This window comes from Coenobita brevimanus, chromosome 84 (genome assembly GCF_032717465.1).
Source record: "Coenobita brevimanus isolate Jiangsu-jjx chromosome 84, ASM3271746v2, whole genome shotgun sequence".
Lineage (NCBI taxonomy): Eukaryota > Metazoa > Arthropoda > Malacostraca > Decapoda > Coenobitidae > Coenobita > Coenobita brevimanus.
In genome coordinates, this window is record NC_137037.1 from 45,959,393 (window position 1) to 45,984,521 (window position 25,129).

At 43.0% G+C, this 25,129-nt stretch overlaps 1 long non-coding RNA gene across 1 annotated transcript; it reads left to right on the forward strand.

Annotated features, from left to right (window-relative positions):
- Positions 1 to 220: 220 nt before the first annotated feature.
- On the forward strand, positions 221 to 14,508 carry LOC145410024 (uncharacterized). The gene is made up of 3 exons (XR_013899210.1): positions 221 to 337; positions 10,752 to 10,850; positions 14,422 to 14,508. It is a non-coding gene; the product is annotated as an uncharacterized LOC145410024 (long non-coding RNA).
- Positions 14,509 to 25,129: the final 10,621 nt, after the last annotated feature.

Genomic DNA, 25,129 nt, shown 5'->3' on the forward strand with positions numbered 1-25,129 from the left:
AGTGTGCCAGTTCCTGAGATGGAAAACAGGCTGTATAAATGTTTCCCTTGCAGTGTGGCCTTGGGTGCGGGGCGGCTAAACCCTCGCGTGATCCGGGGGGCAGGTTCGGCAACTTCCTCGCCTGCTTGACGCCGGTTGGCTTCCTGAAGGCTGTATGACCTGGGGCTGGGTGGAGGAGGAGGAGGGGAGAAACTTAGTCAATACAGCGGCGGCCGAGGGGGTGTAATTGGTGCGGTGGGTGCTTGATGCCCGAGTTTGTGAGCCCTCCCAATATCTCACAGGCATTACACTTTGCCATCCAGGGCCAGTCATGAGCATCACAGCTGCAGGAATTACAGTAAGTGGACTGTAAAGGACAGTAAAAGCAGTAGTTGTAGTTTGTATATTTTAAATGAGAAAAGTAGTGAATATTGAGTGGGGGCATTCACCATCCACTCACTCGGTGTAGTGCTGCGTTGGGTGTCTGCCCCATTCTCTTCCTTCCTTCCTTTTCTATATTGAGCTCTTTGAAGCAAGATGGTTGATATATTACACCTGTCATAAACTCTTCAATCCTTTATTTATTTATTGCATTAATATTCTTAGTGGACAGGCATTCTTGTTTAATATATAACTTGAAATAAGTGACGATTTTGAGATCTTTGAAACAAGGTGGTTGATATACAGTAGTCAGTCCAATATCCGATGTAATAGAGCCAACGGCATGTCCGGATAGTGATCCAGTCTGGATATTGGGCCCCAGCCTTCTGGACTTGTACTTATGGACCCTAACTCAGAAAAACACCTATACAGCTCCCCCTGGACATGCATAGCACCTATTTAAAACCCAAATCACACCAATAAGGGACATAAAAGACTGAAATAAATGCAAAAGAACCATAAAATGAGTTTTTTGGGATAGGTTTATATAATAAACATTCTGGGTACTTAAAAGAAGTCCCTGGCTCCTGGACTGGTAGTTATTGACCCTAGCCTAGCCTAACTCAGAAAAACACCTCCCTACTGCACATGCATAGCACCTAAGACACTATTCACACTAATAAGCGACATAAGAGTGAAATGAGGTTTTAGAGGTAAGTATGGAAAAAACAGCAGAGTACAATATGAAACATTCTGGGTACTTACAGCAAGTCCCTGGCCATCTCGATGAATAACCCGCCTCCTCTCAGACTCTGACAGTAAGGAGGAGTACCTGAAGCACTTTCAGTACACTGTTCATGAAGTCTTGCACAGAACTTAGTCATTTGCACTCAGAATTCAATTCTCTTAACACTGCGCACTCTTGTCTTACATGCGCTCCATTGTAGCTTAATGAAATAAGTGTTGCACTCTGCACTTGAGTCTTTCCACTCTTGAAACCATTTTCTAAACAAAACACACTCAGGTTAATTTAGTTACAGTTCTATCTATCTGTCTATTGCCAGACGCCTCAATCCCGTTTGGGGTGGCCACAAACAAATCGCCTTCACGTCGCCCTGTCCCCCACCATTTCACTGCCCTGCTCCCAACTCTCACCCCCCCCTCTCATATACCTCTCCACCCCATCCCTCCATCTCATCCTCGGCCTCCCCCTCCCTTTTCCCCCCTCCACCTCACTCACATACACTCTCTTCTTCAGTCTTTCACCCTCCATCCTCTCCACATGGCCAAACCACCTCAGTGTGTTCCTCATAACGCTTCCTATCACATCCACATCCACACCTCAATGCTCCTTTATATCCTCATTCGTCAGCCTGTCTCTCCATGTGACTCCACAGGCTCCTCTTAACTCATTTCCAATGCTCTCACTCTTGACTTGTGTCCTTCCAACAACGTCCAAGCTTCACTTCCATACGTTAAGAGTTGGTATCACAATACTGTCATGTAGTAACTTTTTCACTTCCATGCTCACTTCCCTGTTTCTTATCACTGCTTTCAAAGAACCAGCAACCTTTCTTCCCTGCTGTACTCTTTCAAGCACTTCACCCTCCAAACCTCCATCCTTACTCATCACACTACCCAAGTACTTAAACGTACTCACATTTTCCAATTCCTCACCATCCAACCTCGCTGTACATTCACTGACTTCACCTCTCTCAAAGACCATTACTTTACTCTTCCCTACATTCATCTTTAGTTTCCGTTTGTTACACACACTCCCAAACTCATCTACCAAGCCTTGCAGCTCCCCTTCGTCTTCACTCAACAACACAGTACAGGGATTTTCCAAACACTATCCTCTCTCACCAGGGGCACTCCAACATCCACTACCCTACCTTGTACCTATTTTATTACCCCATCCATGTACAGATTGAACAACCATGGAGACATGACACATCCCTGTTTCAACCCAACCTTCAAAGAGAAAAATTCACTTAGTTCACCATCCACACGCACTGCAGCCTTAGCACCATCATACATACTCTTCACAGCATTCAACAACTTCCCATCTACTCCATATATTCTTAATACTTTCCACAATCCTTGTCTATCCACCCTGTCATATGCTTTCTCCAAATCCATGACAGCCACATAAAACTTCTTTCCCTTCTCTAGGAACTTTTCCACTAAAGATCTAAGAATGATTATCTGATCTACACAAATGCCTCTATGATTACCACACACTTCTTTTTCCCCTTTTCTTTTGTACAAGGGAATAATTATACCTGACTTCCAATCCTCAGGGACTCTACCTTCCTCCCAGGCCAATCTGCACATCTTCCACATCCATTCTACTACTATCTCTCCCCCATGCTTCAGCATTTCACCACACACTCCATCAATTCCTGGGTCTTTCCCCAATTTAACTTTCTTCGTTGCTTCCACAACTTCTATCCTACTGATATCTTCCTGTCTTCTCACCTCCCTCCTCCCAGCCATTCCCCAGCCACTCCCCAGCCACTTATACTCGCATCACTTCCATCCTGTATGTTCAACAATTCCTTAAAGTGTTCTCTCCATCTGCTCACTTTTTCTCCCTTCTCCACTAGTAATCTACCATTTTTATCTTTCACTCCCCTGCTAACCTCACCTCCACCCTGTCTTACTCTCTTCACCTCTTTCCAGAACATTTTCTTAGTCCCTCCACTTTACACTCAAATTCCTTCCAAATTCCTCATCCACTCTCTTCTTACTCTCTCTTATTAATCTTTTCACCTCTTTCTTTCTACATATAACTCTCTCCTCTGCCTCTCAACTTCTTCCACGCCCCTATTTCCCATCCATTCATTGTATGCTTTCTTCTCTTGTACCACAGCCTGTCTCACCTCTTCAGTCCACCACACCGTTCCTTGCACCCCCCTCCGTCTTCTCTTCCTCCCACACACCACATCACATGCTGCCCATATTTCTTCTGTAAATATCCTGCACATATCTTCCACGTCCCCCATCTGCTCCAATTCATATTTGTCCAATCGTTCCTCCACTTCTCTTATACGCTGCCTTTTTCTCCTCTTGTAACCTTTCCACTCTCCTTGCAACTACTCCTTCCTCTCGTCTTTCCCTTCATCTATTCCTCCATCTTACTTGGATCCTAATTCTGGCCACCACCAAGTAGTGGTCAGAAAGTCCACTCCCACAACCTCTATAAGCTCTTGCATCCATTACACATCTTCGCATCCTTTCATCCACACACACACATAATCAATCATTGCCTTCCTTTCATTCAGTTCACCACCCACCCTTCTTATCACTCGCCATGTATACCTGTAGATCATTTTATGCCTGAAGAGGGTATTGGCTATCACCAACCCCCTCCCAGCACAAATGTCCACTAATGCACTGCCATTCTCATCTATCTCAGCAGGCACACCCCACTCACCAACTATTCCATCCACTTTCGCATTCCCTACTTTACCATTCATATCACCGATCAAAAATGCACTCTCATTCCTTCCAAACTTTTCCATGCACACTTCCACATTTGTCCAGAACTCTCTCTCACTCTGCTAGCACGCTTTTGCGTTGGCGCATACACACACACACAGTCGCCCATATTTGTATTCCAACTTTCAGCTTTACCCACACAATCCTTGACCCAACTGATCCATACTGTCTTATGCTCTTCTTCCATCTTTTACTCACAACTATACATACTCCTTCCTTTGCCCTCTCATTCTCACCTACTCCTGCACATATACCCCATCCATACTCCCATTCTCTCACACTTTCTCCTCTCCATTTTGTTTGTTATTCCAAATACATCCACTTTCGCACCCTCAAGCACCTGGACAATCTCTCTCTCTTTTACCTCATCATTCGCTCCTCTTACATTCCATGTAGCCATTACCAAGTCCTTTGTCTGGTCCTGGGTCGTCATTGTTTGGTCAGTCCTTGTCTGAGGCTTCTTGTTTGTTTTTTTTAGTTAGTTGTTTTCCGGGGAGGGGCACTAACCCTCCGCCAACCCTTTTAGTCTCCTCTTACAAGAAGCAGGGATACTGGGGGAGTATTCTTGAAAAACCCCCCCTACCCCCAGGGGGTTACATTTACTCTCTATCTATCTATATACATCCTTAACACTATGCACTGTTTTTTTCACTGCACAACACTGTAAATTCCCGCGTGGTCTAGTGGAGAAGTTCTTGGCATCTAATCACTGTCAGAGTCTGAGAGTAGCACATGCAGGTGACCTAGGGGTGCGTCGCTGGGTCGTGGTGATGGCGTACCCACTGCAGACGACTCTGAAGAGAGGCGCAAACTCACGTTGAGTGGTGACTCCACCGTGCCTGATGTGCTGGGTTGTGGCTCGGAGCATGAGGGCCTGTCTTGGGGAGGCAATGGTATGGAGCCAGGGCTGGGCATGGCGGGGGTTATGGTCCTGAAGAAGCTGTCAATGGTTGAATGATGCAAGGAACGACGATTTTGACGATTAATGATGCACTGCCTGAAAGTGCGCACTTCCTCCTCAAGTCCCAAGGGCCCCATCTCCCTGTCGCAGTCCAGGTGCTCCAGGTAGTCCAGAACGAACTCTAGGTGTTCCCGGAGTGCATTCAGCTTGGGGATGGCTGGAGTAGTGTCACGCTGAGAGGAGTCCGCATCATCGTCGCCGACCTTGTCGGAATCTTCAAGCTGGGTACTGACACCTGCAACGGAAGATGCGATCTCGATATCAGACATGGTCTGATACCCAGGATCGCCCTTATCGTCATCCAACCACTCACGCACTTCATCCACATCATCATCGCCATGCACACGTAGACGTGCATGGAAGTCATCCATATCGAAACCTAGGAAATCGTGCACAACATCTGTTCCGAGAAACAGATGAGACCAACCATTTTCTAGAGTCTCGACATGGATTTCCTTCCATGCACTGGCCCAGTTGTAGATGGCAGACTTGATGATGTAGCGGCGAAGGTTTTCCAAAGTCTGCTGGCCTCGTGTGTCCCGTCCCTCCCTGCGCTCGTCTTCGTCCCCGAAGACAACCATCACCTCGTCCTGGAACTTCTGCCGGCACAGCCTCTTCGTTGCCATGATCACTCCTTGGTCCGTTGGTTGGATGAGAGCAGTGGGATTAGGTGGCAGAAACATGCACCTAATGTGGCCATTCTCAGCCACCAAGTCCTTGTCGCACGGGTGGGCAGGTACATTGTCGAGGAGAAGGATGGCCTTTACCTGGTCACGTGGGATTCCCAGTTTCTCCGTCTGGTAATGGATGACCTCCTTGGTGGAATGGCGGTGGAACCAGTCTTTGAAGATCTGGGCTGTGAACCATGCCTTCAAGGAATGGTACCAAACGACAGGAAGGACATCCGTCGCCCCACGAAGACACCGAGGCTGCTTTGCACGGCCACTAATAACGGGCTTGATCCGGTGCATGCCGTTAGCATTGGCACAACACAAAGCAGATGTCTGTTGCTTGCAGAGCTTGTGGCCAGGTACACGCTTCTGTCTTCTCGGCTAGAGTATTCGTAGGCAAAGAGCGATAGAATAAGCCAGTTTCATCAGCATTGTAGACTTGACTGAGAGTTAGGCCCTCCTTGTTGATCAAGCCCTTCACCTTGTGCCGAAACTCGTCAACTCCATCCTCGTTGGCGTCCAAAGCCTCGCCGTGAGACTTATGGTTGGTAAGGCCATGTTGTAACTTGAATGCGAAGAGCCAACCTTCGGATGCCTTGAAGTCTAAAGCGTCGTGAAGCCTTGTGAACTTCAGCAGCCTTCAGGTCCGTGCCACGCACCATCACACCAGTAGCACATTGCTGTTGATACCAAATCAACATAGAGCGGTCGACTTATGCATACTTGGGAGTATACATCACCTTCCTCTCCACATTGCGTTTGCTTTTCGACGAGAAGTCAGCCGTGTACTGCATGAGTTTGTCGCGGGATCTCTTGATATCAAAGTAGACCGGGCCAGGTTGAATTCACGGAGGATACACGAGGTAGACCATCCTGCATCCACCTTGTCCAGTATCTCCCTCTTCTTCTCCAGAGTCGAAACCGCTCTTCCTCTTCTCAGGTGGCGGGGCCGTCATCACACACACGAAGGAGAGGCACAAGAGCAGCAGGTAAGGCACCACCACAAAAGCGAGCACGTTGGCAGCCATGACGATGAGCGTGCACACACAACAAGAGACGGGCGGTTAGTGGGGAGGTTGCAGGGGCGCTCTAGTGGATGTTGGTGGAACGACGCACCAAAACACAGCTTGCCCGCGCCATGTGTGCCAACTTCAAATTACGGGCGAGAAAAAGTTGGATTTTTTCGAATTTTTTGCAGTTTTTGGCCCATTTTGGGAATATTGGATCCCGGGACGAAAATGTCCTGTTATTATGGATGTCCAGAAAATGGGTGTCCAGCTATTGGAGGGATTACTTATTTCTGTGTCGTAAACACTTCAATGTTTTTTTTTTTATATATTGCAATAAATGTCTTAGTGGACAGGCATTGTTTAATATGAATTGAAATAACTGACAATATTGATCTTTGAAATGAGATGGTTGGTATATTATTATTCCTATGTCATAAACACTTCAACCTATTTTTTTATTTATTGTAGAATTCCTTTTCAGTATGTGCACTTACGATAGACTTACCTGCATAAAGAATGAATCGGCAGTCTTGGACTTGGGGCTGCCATCTGCTGTGCCCAATGTTGAGTTCATAGTTTATCAGCAAAAAGGTAATATAAGTTCCTGTACTCTTTAGCGTATGGTGATTGGAAGAAATATTTTGAAACAAGATTTCTGTACTGTATTTTGAAGCATGATTGGTGATATATTGAACGTGGTTTTTGCATTTTGAGGCTGGTGATTGGAAGTGGTGATATTTTTGAACATGGATTTTGAATTTTGAAGCATGATTGGTGATATTTTGAAACATGATTGATAGTTGGAAACATTTGGAAATCCACAATGATACCCATACATTCGTCGTCATCTCCACAATCTGATGCATTATTTTTTTCAGCTTGTGCCTTTTGGATGGACTTGAAAACTGAACAAGGACAGGCTAAAGTGATATTGGACTTTTGATGGCTGTCTCACCTACTGAAGGATGTAGCTGTAAGCTAGTTGGTTAAAAGGTTAGTGTGCTCTCTCTCTTTCTCTCTCTCTCTCTCAATGTTTGTAGTTCATGTACAGTACTGCATTATCTTAACATTACCTTTGTCTAATTTTTTTTATGCTAGAAAGAAGGAAGCAAAGGCCACGAGCCCACAATAACTGTTCCTTCCAAGAGAACAAAATACGAGAGCCAATTTCAGTAATGCCATAAGTTAAGGATGTTCTTGGTTACCTGTCACATTTACCTCAGGCCATGAACAGAGCTGAAGGGTTGCACAGTAGGTGTCAGATTTTATAGACTAAGGTTGTTTCCCATTTACAGTGTGTATATGATTGCAGTTATTCAAGTTCTTCAGGTGGGCCAGTTCCTGAGATGGAAAACAAGCTGTATAAATGTTTCCCTTGCAGTGGGGCCTTGGGTGCGGGGCGGCTAAACCCTCGCGTGATCCGGGGGGCAGGTTCGGCAACTTCCTCGCCTGCTTGACGCCGGTTGGCTTCCCGAAGGCTGTATGACCTGGGGCTGGGTGGAGGAGGAGGAGGGGAGAAACCTAGTCAATACAGCGGCGGCCGAGGGGGTGTAATTGGTGCGGTGGGTGCTTGATGCCCGAGTTTGTGAGCCCTCCCAATATCTCGCAGGCCTTACACTTTGCCATGCAGGGCCAGTCATGTCACAGCTGCAGGAATTACAGTAAGTGGACTGTAAAGGACAGTAGTAGCTGTAGTACTAGTTTGTATATTTTAGATTAGTGAATGTTGAGTGGGGGCACTCACCACCACTCACTGTGTAGTTATGCTTTGGGTGTCTGCCCTTTCCTCTCTTCCGTCCTGCCTTTTCTATATTGAGCTCTTTGAAACGAGTTGGTTGATATATTACACCTATTTCGTAAACTCTTCAATCCTTTATTTATTCATTGCGTTAATATTCTTGGTGGACAGGCATTCATGTTTAAAACAGTATATGAAATAAGTGACTATATTGAGATCTTTGAAGCAAAGTGGGTGATATATTGTTACTCCTGTGTCGTAAACACTTCAATCTGTTTTTTTTATTTGTATTTTTCAGGATGTGCCCTTATGATAGACTTAGCTTCATAAAGAAAATCAGCAATCTTGGACTTGAGGGCTGCCATCTGCTGTGCCCAATGCTGAGTTCATAGTTTATCAGCAAAAAGGTATAAGTTCCTTTACTCTTTTCTTTAGCATATGGTGATTGGAAGAAATTATATTTTGAAACACAATTTTTGCATTTTGAAGCATGATTGGTGATATATTGAACATGGTTTTAGCATTTTGAGGCTGGTGATTGGAAGTGGTGATATTTTTGAACATGGATTTTGAATTTTGAAGCATGATTGGTGATATTTTGAAACATGATTGACATTTTGAAATCCACAATGATACCCATACATTCGTCGTCATCTCCACAATCTGATGCATTATTTTCTTCAGCTTGTGCCTTTTGGATGGACTAGAAAACTGAACAAAGACAGGCTAAAGTGATATTGGACTTTTGATGGCTGTCTCACCTACTGAAGGATGTAGTTGTAAGCTGGTTGGTTAAAAGGTTAGTGTGCTCTCCCTCTCTCTCTCTCTCTCTCTCTCTCTCTCTCTCTCTTCAGGATTTGTAGTTCATGTACAGTACTGCATTATCTTAACATTACCTTTGCCTAATATTGCCATAAGTTATGAATATACCTCAGGCCATGAACAGAGCTGAAAGGTTGTACAATACTGTAGGTGTCATATTTATAAACTAAGTTTTTTTTTCCATTCACAGTGTGTATATAATTGCAGTTATTCGTGTTGTTCAAGTGTGCCAGTTCCTGAGCTGGAAAACAGGCTGTATAAATGTTTCCCTTGCAGTGTGGCCTTGGGTGCGGGGCGGCTAAACCCTCGCGTGATCAGGGGGGCAGGTTCGGCAACTTCCTCGCCTGCTTGACGCCGGTTGGCTTCCCGAAGGCTGTATGACCTGGGGCTGGGTGGAGGAGGAGGAGGGGAGAAACTTAGTCAATACAGCGGCGGCCGAGGGGGTGTAATTGGTGCGGTGGGTGCTTGATGCCCGAGTTTGTGAGCCCTCCCAATATCTCGCAGGCCTTACACTTTGCCATCCAGGGCCAGTCATGAACGTCACAACTGCAGGAATTACAGTAAGTGGACTGTAAAGTACAGTAGTATTAGCAGCAGTAGTTTGTATGCTCACGTAATGCCACTCAGGGATGAATGAGGCTGGTGATTCATCTTAAATATCAGGACCAACTTTTCTAGCCCTGGGCTCCTATGCTTCTCATGGGGCAGCATTGGATTGGATGATGGCTGGGTGGATGAAGAATCTGAGCAACTTTGTATTTGGGAGACATGGTAGGTCTAGGTGGATAGATACAGTAAATGAGTAGGGTATTTGAGCTGAGGCTTGGGAGCTGAAAAGCAATAAAACTGGATGAATGAAATTTGTGTGGAGTGTATGACCAGGGTTTGGCAGCCATATTTAGCTGATCAGATTGAAAGGTGTGTGTGTGAAGCTGTGCATGGAATGGTTTTGAACCTGTCATGTGGATCAAGAAGAGGGGCTTGGTGAGTGGATGGGGGTGTGGGGGATTCAGCCGGGGAAAGTTCTATCTATCTATCTATAGCCCGACGCCCTAATCCCACAAAGGGTGGCCGCTGACAAAACGCCTCCAAGTCGCTGTCACTCACCATTTGACTGCCCTTCCCCCAACTCAGTCCACCCTCCTTCATAAACTGTAGGATTAGTTTTGACTTTGTTGCCTTAATTTTTAATTTCCTTATATGGGAAAGGACATTGGAAAGATATGTCTATTTTTTAGTTTTCCAGTCATTTAAAATATTTCTTCTGTAGGCTTTCTATTTTAGGTAATTTTTTGTTAGACTGTGAACTAGCTGCATAAAAACCTGTAATGAGCAGCATATATCCTGTGGCATTAAACTATCCACTTCTGAATCTGTTAAGAGCAGCAGATATCCTGTGGCTGTTTTAAAAAGGACTCATATAATTCTTTCTCTGTCTGTCTGTCTCTCTCTGAAGGTTTGTGTGGTATACATGAAGACTTGTGGTATACTTTAGGGTGGTATGCTTGTCAGTGCTATATTTCTAGACTCAGTGCTTCATGTTTATATATGATTGTTCATCTCTGGCAAAATACACATAAATTTAAATGACTTTGATGTAACATTTGAAATATAATGAGAGAGATCCTAAAATATATTTAAACTCCTGTCTTTTGTCTTAACTCATTTTTTTTTTTTTTTATTAGATGTGGCTGCTTTATGAGGGTGGAATTTGAATGGCCACAGGGAAAGGACTAGATGACCTACACCAGGACCTTCATGTGCCTGGCTGTCCCCCTTTGAAGGTGAGAATCCAACATATTATTTACTTTTATTCATTTATTTTTCCTTCCTCTGTTCTGTTATTAAAAAAAAAAAAAAGTGACGTAGGTTAATGAATGATAACCACGTGTGGTATTATCGTATAGTTTATAAAGGCTCCAACATACATGTATTGGCCTTGGTCACCTAATGGCTGCTTTCCATGCTTGATCTCTGGCAGCCTCTCCATTCAGTCCCTTATTCCTGAGATCCAACATTCCTTTATGCATCTGCCATGGTCACCTAATGGCAGGTCTTCATGATGCTTGATCTCTGGCAGCCTCCCTGTTCAGTCCCATATCCATGAGGTCACACACTGACCTTGTCCCAGGCCTTTTTCTTTTTTGGTCTGCCTCTTGCATCCCAACTGAGTGCAGTATTAAGCTTGTAAAATTTTTCTCTGGACTCAGGGTACAGTATAAGTTACCATAATCCTAAACTTTGTATTTTGAAGACTTTAGACTAACCCATGCCTTGACTGCCCTCTCAGTGCATTTAAAAAATTGGTGGCATAAAGAAATTTTTTTTTTTTTTTTTTTTTTTTAATGAGGTACCTGCCCTGTCCTCTGCTATCTTGCTGTCCTTCCCCCAACTCTCTTCCCCCCCATCTCATAGTGCCTTTGAAAAATTGGTGGGTTCCCAGATAAAAAAAAAAAAAAAATCATTCCAATTTTTTTTAAAACTTGTATCTGTGAAATGCTTGCCCCATCCTAACCCTTACTACAGGAAGTTTTCATTGGATGTTTAAAAAAGAAATTTCCTTAAATGCTGTAAAATTTTGGGCAAACATCAAATTGGCTGCTATAGGTAACAGTGGAGATGTATTGATTTGTGCTGTTGTGGATTTACCTGTAATAGAAGTAAGGATGTACCTGGATGTGGACTGCAGGTGACGTTGCCCTTATCCTTCAATCATCCTCGTTTTTGAAAATATGGAAGTGAGGGACGTTTAACCAGGCAGCTACACCACCTGGTTGTATTGGTGCCACCACGTGAAGCCATCCCTCTACAGCACCAGTTGAGAACATAAACCTGACTTAATGCCAAGGACTCTCACAATATTTATTGAAATAGTAGTGCCTTAAACTGATAGTAAAGTGCTTTAGAAATATTTGTACACTGTTTCAAGAATACAGTACCAGAATATTAGTATCATATTGTGCGTAAAGGCTTCAGCATGCTTGTTTTTGGTCACCTTATGGCGGCTTTCCATGCTGCTCATTCTCTGGCAGCATCCTTGTTCAGTCCCTTGTCCCTGAGATCACACTTGCCTCACCCAAGATCTTTATTCTGCCTGTTGCAGCCCACCCCTGATGTTTACACTTTTCTGTCTGCACCCAGTTGTCATCCTCCATTCACTCTTACCCGAACCATCTCGATCTACCCCTCTGCATTGCAGCACCAGTACATTTCAGTCCCATTCTTCCTATCAACTCTACAGTCTTAAATGCAGTCCCCTTCAGGCCTCTCCTTCAAGGACATGCTACACATGCATCTGATTGTCATTTCTGTACATTTGAGCCTGTGAATATCCACTTTACTGGCGAGGTCTCGATACCATACGGCATTACACTCCCAACATATGCTGCATACAAAGATCCCTCATCATGGAGGGAGAGCTTTAAAATTGAAATACTGTAGCATATTACTGTAAAACTGAATCACAGTGCACAGGTTAATGAAATAATGATTTTTGAAACTGAATTACAGTAAAAGCTTGATTAACTGGCATCTGATGCATCGGCACATTTGTATAACCAGAACGCAAATTTGATCCGGCATGGGGTTGAAAATATTTTGGATACTGGACCCTGTTCCTTATACTTTATTTCATGATTCTCTTCCTTCCACTTCTTCAGCTCATGACCTTGTTCTTTCCACTTCTCCTCCTCCAATTTCTGAATCCTCATCTCATGATCCTGATGATCCTCCTATAATTCTTGATTAGTTCTGTACAGTACAGGATAAAGTAGTGTACGCAGCTAAGTTTTCAAAATCTTGGCCCGTAGCATAAGCTAATTTTACTCTAAATAAATTTTTGGTAATGTTTTCTGGTTTGTGTTCAGTCCGGTACAATTTCTCTTGCTTTTTTGTGTATTGTAGTGTACCTGTACTGTAAATTACCTGTACTTTACCTAATACTGAATAGTATACTTTATGAAATAAAGTCCCAAGTTTGGTACTATATCATTTGTTTGACCTCCCAGAAAATTTCTAAGTAACATTCGGTTATCCAGATAATTCCATGTGCAGAATGGAAGAATCTCCATCCATTCCGGTTAATCGAGCTTTACTGTAGTTGCTTTAGAATGTTAGTGATTTAAAACTGAAATTGCATAGCTATAGTCAGATGGCTAAATCCCTTTGGGGGTGGCCACAAATAAATCACTTCCATGTTGCCCTGTCCTGTCATTTCACTGTCCTCCCCTCAACTCTCATCCCCCTCTGTGCTTTTGAAAAATTGGCAGCTTTCCAAATATAAGAAAATTGTGCCGATTAAGAAAATATATAAATTGAAATGCTTACCCTGTCCCCTGCCATCTTGCTGTCCTCCCACAACTCTAACGCCTCTTAGTGTGTTTTAAAAATTAGTGGTTTTCCAAATAAAGAAAATTGTTAATTTTTTTTACCTTTTAATGAAATACCTGCTATGTCCCCTGCCATCTTGCTGTCCTTCCCCCAGCTCACTTTCCTCCATCTTAAAGTGCCTTTGAAAAGTTGGTGGCTTTCCAAATAGCCTATAAAAAAACATTATTCCAAATGTTTTTTCTTTAAGTAATGAAATGCTTGCCCTGTTCCCTGCCATCTCGCTGTCCTCCCTCCCCGCCATCTCGCTGTCCTCCCTCCCCGCCATCTCGCTGTCCTCCCTCCCCGCCATCTCGCTGTCCTCCCTCCCCGCCATCTCGCTGTCCTCCCTCCCCGCCATCTCGCTGTCCTCCCTCCCCGCCATCTCGCTGTCCTCCCTCCCCGCCATCTCGCTGTCCTCCCTCCCCGCCATCTCGCTGTCCTCCCTCCCCGCCATCTCGCTGTCCTCCCTCCCCGCCATCTCGCTGTCCTCCCTCCCCGCCATCTCGCTGTCCTCCCTCCCCGCCATCTCGCTGTCCTCCCTCCCCGCCATCTCGCTGTCCTCCCTCCCCGCCATCTCGCTGTCCTCCCTCCCCGCCATCTCGCTGCCCTCCCTCCCCGCCATCTCGCTGCCCTCCCCCCCTGTCCTCCCCCGCTGTCCTCCCCCGCTGTCCTCCCCCGCTGTCCTCCCCCGCTGTCCTCCCCCCCTGCCCTCCCCCCCTGCCATCTCGCTGTCCTCCCCCTGCCGTCTCGCTGTCCTCCCCCTGCCGTCTCGCTGTCCTCCCCCTGCCGTCTCGCTGTCCTCCCCCCCTGCCATCTCGCTGTCCTCCCCCCCTGCCATCTCGCTGTCCTCCCCCCCTGCCGTCTCACTGTCCTCCCCCCAGTTCACCCCCTTATCTCAGTGCCTTTGAAGAATTGGTGGCTTTTCAAATAGACTTAGCCATTTTTTTTTACCTAATAATGAAATGCTTAGACTGTTTTCTTTAACAGGTTGAGTATTGGAGCATGGAGACCGAGGATGATGACCTGGACGCCAAGATGAGTATGGGCTTTATTCTCGATGGTGTTGCATCCGACAGGTTTAGGAAGTTAGAAGTGTTAGGCTGGGTGGGTGAGTTAGGAGGAAGGGAGGGTGCCTTGGGAATGAGATAGAGAACGAAGATTAAGTTAGATTAGAATGATGTGGTTGCTGTTTTGTCCAGTCCTGGTTGTGTGTCCTGGTTGTGTTGGTTGTGTTAAGTGGTGGAGACTTGGACGCATTGTGCCACTGAAATAAATGATATACTGTACCCCATCCTGCCCTGCCCTACCCTACCCTACCCTACCCTACCCTACCCTACCCTACCCTACCTATGGACTCGCTCACCCATGACCCATGACCGTCGGCCCTGTGGCCCACGACCCATGCCCGTCGGCCCTGTGGCCCACGACCCATGCCCGTCGGCCCTGTGGCCCACGACCCATGCCCGTCGGCCCTCCTGCCCACCCATGACCCATGCCCGTCGGCCCTCCTGCCCACCCATGACCCATGCCCGTCGGCCCTCCTGCCCACCCATGACCCATGCCCGTCGGCCCTCCTGCCCACCCATGACCCATGCCCGTCGACCCTTCCGCCCACCCATGACCCACGCCTACCAGCCTTCCTGCCCACGACCCATGCCTGTCGGCCCTCCCATCCACCCACCACCCCCTAAAAAAATTCCCCTAGATAAGAAAAAAAAAATTGGTTGCCTTACAAGAAAAATCCCCATCCCCCAAAACTTGCCTCCCTCCCTCCGACCTCGCCCTCCGACCTCGCCCTCCGACCTCGCCCTCCGACCTCGCCCTCCGACCTCGCCCTCCGACCTCGCCCTCCGACCTCGCCCTCCGACCTCGCCCTCCGACCTCTCCCTTCAACTTGCCTAACATCCCTTATTTTAGCAGGTAAAGTTCGTCGCCAGACATGATCAACAACGAGGTGGATTTGTTCTCGGAGGCGATCCCAGTGGACTGAAGGATGAGGAATGGAAGAGTTGAATCAAGAGGATGGACAGATAGCAGAGGAACCGTTTGAATATTGGTGTGTGTAAAGAAGTATGTGATATGTTAGCATGGAGCATGTAAGCATGATAGATGAGCATGATATATATGTTAGATATGTGATTAGTATGTGATAGATATGTGATAGATATGTGATAGATAAGTGATAGATAAGTATGTGATAGATGATAGAAAAATGATAGATAAATGTGATAGATAAGTATGTGATAGCTAAGTATGTGATAGATATGATAAGTATGAGATTAGTATTTGATAGATAAGTGTGATAGATTAGTATGTGATATGTGATAGATTAGTATGTGGTAGATAAGAGACAAATTTTTTTTATTCAAGGAAGAAGGAACCAAAGGCCAGGAGTCCACAAACTGTTCCTTCCAAGAAAAAAAAAAAAAAATACAAAATAACCAAATTCAAGATACGTTCATTTTCAGATGCCTGGACACACTGCACTTACAAGACTGGAGATCATAGGAAGTACGAAATATTGAGGGGGAGAGTTCCAGAGTTGACCTGTTTTATAAATGAAGGACTGGGAGTAACGGTTATCTCTTGTATTAGAGAGTTGGACAGAAAAGGGATAAGAGTTTGTTGATAGATGGGTGCTGTGTGCCTGTCATTGTGGTGGAGGGATGCAAGCAGACAGTTCAGAGGAGCAGTGACCATTGAAGTAGTGATAGAAAAGAGATAAAGATGCAACAGTGCAGCAAAGAGAGAGGTTGAAGGGAGCCAGTAAGAGGAGGAGAGTTGATGAGACGAATAGCCTTCGACTCCACCCTGCTGAAAAGAGCTGTATGTGGGGAGCCGCCCCACACACGAGAATTGTACTCTACACAGGGGCAAATAAAACCCGTGTATAAAGTCAACAACTGTGCAGGGGTAAAGAAGGAACGGAGTCGGCTTGGCACACCTAATATCTTGGAAGCAGATTATATGAGATGTAATATTGTCTTTCCAAGTTGAGCCCCGAGAGAATGAAACCCCAATTATGTTCAAGGGTGATTCAGGATTGAGCTGGATAGTATTAAACAGTGGGTACTCCTGTGGATGATTGTGTCAGGTTGATAGGTGTAAGAACTGAGTTTTTGATGCATTTACTGTGCATCATTATTTGTCTGGCTCTTGGTGCTTTTAAGTCCTCCCCAGTTGAGAGTCTGTATGCTGAATCAGGAGTTCCATCACTCTTCCGCCATCGTGCTCTACTTTCTCTTCGTGCCTATGCTAAGTTCCACTGTTTTCCTCATACCCCTTATCTACTTCCTTCCTGTACTGACTTGGACATGTTTGCCACTCCTAGGACCAAGCCACCTTTTGCAGTTTGAGCTCGTACTCTCCTCTCGCACTCCTCCCGTACTGTTTGTAATGTTTTTTCTTTCCGCACATGTCTTTTTCCCCCGTGGCTACTTCGGCGACCCCACGTTTGTCCTTCCATTTTGCCTTGCTTCTGTGACCCCACGTTTGTCCTTCCATTTCGCCTTATTCCAAGTCCAATTCTTCATTCATTCTCCGTTCCTGGTTTTATTACCATCACTGCCACCATTCTTCTGCAGTCCCTATATACGCTGTTGGTTCAAAAACCCCTGCAGGTGTTGGGTACACGGTTCTCTTTCCTGACAACTTTTATCATTTTAGCCTTCCTGCTTATGCAAGTATTCTAACAGCAGAGTTATATGCCCTTTTGTTTGTGTTGCAGCATACTTGTTGACTCCTCTTCCTCATTTGTGATATCTGATTTATATGATGCTCTGTCCCTTCTTCAGTCACCTTCTGCTTCTCACCCATTAGTCTTTCCTGCCTTTGAATCGTTGTTCCATATCTCCTCTCATAGTAAAACAGTCCAGTTCTGTTGGGTCCCAGGACATGTAGGCATCATGGGCAATGAATGTGATGATCAGTTGGTTCACTTGGCTGTTACCAGAGATGCCTCTCCTTCCTTCCTCATTCCAATCTGACTTTCTTCCTGCCCTATCTTCCTTCCTTCAACACCGGTGACAGTCTTGCTGGGAATCTATCACTAATAATAAACTACGTCTCGTTAAACCGTTTATTTCTCCTTGGTTAACCCCTTGCCACCGTAATAGGAAGTGGGAGACTGCTTCAATTTGTCTTACAATCTGTCATACTAGTCTTACCCACTCTTATTTGATGTCTGGTGATCGCCCTCCCCTTTGTACTCGTTGCAATGCCATTCTCTCTGTACGCCAAATTTTCCTTGATTGTCCTCTTTACACTCTACAGTGACATATTTCCTTTTTTATCTCGCCTCCAATGTACCCTCCTTCTGGCAGACTTTCTCAGAGAATCACCGTATTTTTGCTTCCATAATATCATGTCCTTCCTTACCTCTACTGGTCATCTTTCCGACATCTAATTCCGTTCCTTACTTCAGTAGCTCCGTGTGTGATGTGATATACTTCTCCCACTGACCCATTGCTTTCACCATGCCTTGTTTGTGCTCCCGGCCCACCCAGCGTACACGACTTGTAACTGATGATCTGGCTTTTTGCTGGATTTTTGGTACTAGGTTCCTATCGTTGTTGGTGCATTAAAAACAAGATTATCTTTACCCCAGTCAGATTCGAGCCAAGTCAGATAAGTATGTGATAGATATGTATGTGATAGATGATAGATAAGTATGTGATAGATGTGATTATGTACTGTATATGGTAGATATGTACTGTATATGATAGTTAAGTATGTGATAGATGGTATGCATTGTAGATGATAGATTTGTATGTAATAGATAAGTAGGTGTGATGAGTATGTGATAGACTTGTATGTGATAGACTTGTATGTGATAGATTTGTATATGATAGATAAGAATTTGATAGATTCGTGATGTGAAAGATATGATAGCTAAGTATGTGATAGATGTTGTGTGTTGTAGATGTGATAGATTTGTATGTAATAGATAAATAGGTGTGATGAGTATGTAATAGATAAATAGGTGTGATGAGTATGTAATAGATAGATATGTGATAGATTTATATGTGATAGATTTGTATGTGAAGTATTTGATAGATACGTGATGTGATAGATTAGCATGATATATAAGCATGATATTTAAGCATGATATGAGTGTAGTATATAATAGACATGTAATAAGCATGATACTTGATAAGTTTGTGATGTTAACTAATGTAATATATATACACTGTTGACCATTCATTGGTGTTTGGGGCCAATAAATTGTTAAAAAAAAATTGCAATATATTTTTCACAACACGGGCCTTTATGGATGGAGGTCCTATAGTTACTCGTATTTCACTTTAACTTGGCCAAAAATTAATCATAAAAGATCATTTGTAACTGTTGATTATGCCATTCAGATAGCACTATACTCTTGTCATTTTATCCTGATCTAATAGTGCCATCTATCCATCTTGAACGTTCACTTGTAGAAAACACATTGGAATGATGCTAGTCACAAACAAGTGCTGTAAAAAAAAGGTAGAACCATATAGTGCCATTTTCTGCCAGTGAACTGAGAAATGATTCAAAGAAAAATTTTGGGAAAGTTGAAATAAATACAATATAGCAATAAATGAAAACTGTATTTTAATAACTTTTATTTTTAAGTAATCCTAGCAATGCCATTTCTTAGCTTATTTATAAAACTAATAATATTTTTAAGGATCCATTATTTTTCAAACTAGTCCTAGAACTTTACCACACAGGCTCGGCAGCTCCACGTCTGCGTAGAATCTCATGTTTGTATGGAAAGTAACTGTGGTAAAAAATGCAACACACGACTGTTTGTATTGATAACTGCTGGTTGATTTTAGATTGCAAAACTTGAATAGAATCATTTATGTTGGTCGCCCTTGGTCACCTTATGGCAGTTCTTGATGCTGCTCAGTCTCCGGCAGCCTCCCTATTGTCACATAACTGTCACACTATGGCCTTGTCGTATTTATTTGTCTGGCGCGTGCAATCCTACCTGACATGAACATTTATTTTCCACACCCATTTCTCATCCTCTCATGGCCAAACCATCTCTCTAGGCCTCCTCATCACACCTCCATGCACTCCAGTCCATCCTTCTAAATTCTTCAGTCCTAAACTTAGCCCCCTCAGGCCTCTCTTTCAAGGATGCACTACACATCCATTTAATGTTGATTTCTGTACGTTTGAGCATACGAACATCCACTTTTGCTGCCCAAGTCCTGCAATGATAAAGCATTACTCCTGACACATGCCACATACATACTTTAGATAATTTAAGGGGGCTGGCTAGACACTTTAGTGATTTTATTTACCAATGTTCCTGCCAACCTATCCTCACCTTTGGCCCCCAGACACCCCTTGATAATAACTACCTACGATTGCCACTGGACCAATGTTCGAAGCTCCCAATTCCTATAGGACCAAAATTTCTACTTTAACCTATCTTAATCATGTGAAAGACCTCTTGTCCTAAATGAGACCTAATGTCTCCTAATTAATCTGTGAAATCTGTTTAATAAAAATGGAACACTAGTGCCAGTGTGGTAAATAATCTTTTTACTTTGTTTTTATTGTTCAGTAAGTGAAACTGCCTTTTAAAATACTAATACTACCAATAAAGTGGATTCAAATTTCCCCCCGTTTTACGAGTTCACTATAGCTGGTTTTTTATCTGTTGGAACTAGCCCAGGCAACGGATTGTGGGTGTGGCTGCATGCAATTCAGTGATCCTTTGCAATAAGGTAGGAATGAGTCTCCTTGGTTACTAGACCTATTTTATTGACATCGTAACAGTTGGATAGATGAGGTGAAGGGGGAGGAGTGAGAGAAGGCGAGGGAGAAGAAAGATGAAGATTGGGAGAAAGAATTGATAAAGGGTTGAGGGAAAGAAGACATGGAGAGGGCGAGAAAAAATGGGTAGAGGGATGAGAGATGGAGGTGGAGGGAGAGATGAGATTGAGGGGGAGAAGGATGGGAGGGGGGGAGATGAGATTGAGGGATGAGAGGGAGATGAGATTGAAGGATGAGAGAGAGGGGATGAAAGAGGGGGAGAGGAGATTAAAGGATGAGAGAGAGGAGAGATTCAGGGAGATGGGGAGAGAATGGATGGAGGGTTGATGGAGATGGGAGAGAGGAGATGAAGGGATAAGTGAGAGAGAGAGAGAGAGAGAAGAAACATGCGAGATTAGAAGGGGTATATGAGGATGATGTGGAGGAAAGGGCAGCCTGATGGTGTAGAAGGACGGGGGAGACCGAGGATGAGATGGGGGTATAAGCGTTGGGGAGAGTTTAGCCAGATGACGAAGGACAAATTGACATGGAGCAGATTAGTTTCTGGCCACCCTTTTCGGGATTAAGGCTACAGACATTGAATAGATGCTTAGATTTCATATATTTTATTTGTTTACCATACAAAATATAGAACACTTCTCGGTAACCGTTTTCTCTGGTCCATAAGGTAGATTACGCGTTTTCTATGGTCCATAGAAAATTGCTAATTGGCTTTTTTCTTTCTCAGAATGTTTTATATATTTGTCTCTATTATTTTTATTATTAATGTTATCAATCAGACGGTGGATTTGTGTCGCTATAAAAATTTTTCAGAAGGTCCCGGATGTTCTGCTTGGGGAAGGCTGGCAGCCATTTTGAGAGCGGTGAACGGGGACCGGGTGCTGGAGATGCATCTGGTTTTCGTCAGACTTGTTGTCATCGGATATAAATACGTCCAAAAATGTGTCAAAGTGTCTTCAAAGATTCCCAGGAGCAAGAGGGAAGGACTGTGACATGAAGTGGACATGGAAATAATTGGTACAGACCACTCTTGCAAGGTAAGCATCTGTTCGTCACCTGGCCGGCCCCATACCTGGAGCGAAAGTTTAAGGTGAATAATATTTGTGAAGATGAAATGCAGGCTCTTATGATAATCTTGAGTGTGATTTGTTCAATTTTGGCAGTGAATTTTGTGGCAATGTGGTTTAGATTTAGCTTAATATAGGGTAATTGTTTGGGGGTCTCTGGGTTACCTGTTGTGAACCCCGTAGATAACAAGCTTACCTTTTTACAGGTAACCTCTATGCTTTTGAGGGATATATTATTAGTTATTATTATTATTTGTATTATTATTATTTTTATTGTTATCAATTAGACACTGGTTTTATGTCGCTGTTAAAAATTCCAGGTCCTGGATGTTTGCCTGGCGGAGTGGTACCCAGCCATTTTGAGGTGACGATCCAGCTGGTGTTTTCGTCAAATTTGTGGGTCAGCGGATATCAAGACGTCAAAAAAAATGGTCAAAAAGCGATCCCCCATACCCAGGAGCAAGATGGGGAACGGTGACATCGAAATAATGGGTATAGGTGACCCATGAGGTAAGCGTCTGGCCATTTGCCATCCCCGTACCTCGAGTGAAATATGTTGAATTATATTTTTGAAGATGAAATACGGGTTATGATATTTTTGTGTGTGTGTGATTTATTCAGTTTTGGTGGTATTTGTGATTAGGTATAGCTATAGCCTAAGGTAGTGTAATTACGTGACCCCGGGCTTGGATTAATGTGACCCCTGTGGACTGCAGGCTTAAATTTCCCTTCTGCAGACAGCCTTTGTGCTTTTGGGGGATAGGGAAGGAGTTAAGAGACGTTTGTAGCTAATAACCAGGCCACTTCACTGCCTGGCTATATCAGTGCCACCACGTGAAGGCACCCTGACCCTACCCAAACTGATTTCCTTTTAATTTTTTATATAGGAAGGAGGGATAAAATGCCAGCAGCCATCTTTTTTTTTTCTTCCAGTTTTTACATTACCCTTTTGTTCACAGGTTGGCCCAGATGGAGCAGTCACTTGCCTGTGGTTGATGGGTCTTACTGATTGGACAAACTGGAGTATTGCAACAACCACAAATGACACCTAATTGGAGGGCAAGTATCTGTTTATCTATCTGTCTATAATATATGTACGGTATATATTTTTTTCTCCATAAAAGTGATGAATGACGCACTGGAAGTTAAAATTTAAGGGTGATAAATATATGACCGATTGAGTGTTGATTTTCTTTCCAATTTTTACATTACTATTTTGTCCTCAGCATGGCGCATCAGGAGTGATTGCTTGCCTGTGGTTGATGGGTCTTCTCGATTGGACGAACTGGGGCACCACAGCTCCAAGCGACGCCTAATTGGAAGGCAAAGTATATTCTATTTTACAATGCCTTCCTTTTTTTAATTTATAATGCTTTTTTTTGTTGTCTAATATTTTTCTCTCTCTTTCTCTGTAAGTCATTGATGAATATTACCCAGTGTTAAGTTGACCATAAACAAATCCTCTCCATGTCACCCTCTCCCCTGCCATTTTGGTGCCTTTCACCCAACTCACACCCCCTGTCATATACCTTTTTTTTATATTTTTCACATTTTCTGTTTTTTGAGCTGCTTTTATTAATTTTCACATTATTTCAGATGTGGACATGCATCGATGGTCTCCTTGTACGGTGAAGTGTGAAAATCGTGGCCCGTTTGGATTTCGCTTGCCTTGGGGTGCCTCTCGTCTCTCGTCTTTTCCGAATGAATTTATTAAGGAGTACCCAGCCAGGTGTGTGTGCCTGGCTAACTTTTGATTACCTGCTTACTTATTTACATACCTACTTGCTTTTTTTTTCAGCTTGTTTACTTAAATTACACATCTTAATTGGTCACACTTCATTACCTACTTGCTTGTATATTTACCTGCTTTCTTTTTTAGACACCCACTTGTTTAATTTACACTTCTTTGCCCACAATTACCTGCTTGCTTATTGACATACCTGCTTATATATTTACCTACTTGCTTTTTTACATATCTGCTTAATTGTTTATATATATATTTTTTACTGGCCTAAGTATCAATATTTTGTCATTTATTCATTAACGTAAATTACAGTACTTTTCACCCTTGCCCTAGTGCTTTATTTTCATTTACCACCAATTATTATTTGTGATTATTATTATTATTTTGCATAGTTTCAAGTTTTTCAGTAATTGTCATGTATTGATTAACATTATAGCACTTCACCCTTGTCCTAGTGCATTATTTTTCTTTCTTTTTTACCAAGAATTGTTGTTGTTAGTCATTATTATTATTATTATTATTATTATTATTATTGTTGTTGTTGTTGCATAGTTCCAGTTTATTGTCATTTATTCATTAATATTATAGCACTTCACCTTGTCCTAATGCCTTGTTTATTTTGCAGGTACTCTAGAAAAATACATGCTGATGGTGAGGCGTGCAAGGGGAAGCCAGCCAGGATTCCTTTGACTTGGAGTGTTAGTAATGAGTGTTTTGTTCATTTCACTCACTAGTCCCTCATTCATGTCTTCTGATTCATTGATTATATTGTTTGCTTGTTAATAATTTAGTCTAGTAATTTATTATTTTGATGTTTCACTTGTATGCCTCATAATTTGGTTTTATTGTTATTAGGATTATTAGTGTTATTATTATTAGGATTACTATTATCATTATTATTTTTTATTGCATTTGCGTGTTTTAATGTTCTTAGTGTATTTCTGCTACCTCAGACCAATTTTACCCACCTCATACAATGTTTAATAAAGTGAAAACTTACAGTGAAGAATACTTGGAGGCAGCGCAACATTAATTCTTCGTAGAATAATTGAAGTGTATTATTATTATTGTTATTATTAATACTATTATTATTGTTATTGCTACTTTTTTTTTTTTAAGAGGTTGGTGGAGTCTGGTGTAGGAAATCCTCATAGAAGCATTGACTTTTGTTTTTATTGATATTACAGTTATTATTATTGCCACATTTTTGAATGGAAGAGCTTGGTGAAGTTTGGTGTAGGAATTTTCATAGAATCATTGAAGTGTATTATTTTGTTACTGTTATTATTACAGTTGTTAATTATTAATGCTGTTTATTGTATGGAAGAGTTGGAGTTAGGTGTAGGAATGGAACACTGCCTTAGTGTTGGCAACTTGCCTTTTTTGGTGTTGGCAATTTGTCTTTAGTGTTAGCAACATGTCTTTAGTGTTGGCAACTTGTCTTTCTTGGTGTTTCTGTCTTGTCTTTCTTGGTGTTTCTGTCTTGTCGTACCCATTTCTTTGCCAATCAGTATTTTCAAGTTGGTTAGGGGACACAGCAAAGAAATAAGATAGCCACTGCCCTCCTATACAGCAGGCAATGCTGTAGGGAAATGTGTGTAGTCTAGTTAGGACCATAGGAGTTTTAGTAGTAGTCATTTGATGTAATGCAATTGAATGGTGATGTTAGGCTAAATTTGCAGAATGTTAGTTGCTGTATGATTATTTGTCATGTTATGCCATTGAATAATGATGTTAGACCAGATTTGCAGAATGTCAGTTGCTGTGTGATTGGTTGTCGTGATGTTATGCCGTTGAATAGTGATGTTAGACTAAATTTGCAGAATGTCAGTTGCTGAACGATTGGTTGTCGTGATGTTATGCCATTGAATAGTGATGTTAGACTGAATATGCCTCTAACAATATATATAATGGCCCTGGTTATACAGTTTTTGGTTGTAACATTGCTTATATTATCCAGCTTTTGTTAGATGGTATCAGTATACAATTTTTAAGTAGGTAAAGGTATAATTAGTCTGTTTTTGCATGATAAATTGAGTATTGCTAGTAAGTTATGGCTGTGTTGAATTTTGATGAGGCTCAGTTTCGAGGCATGAGTCTCATTGGTTAGTAC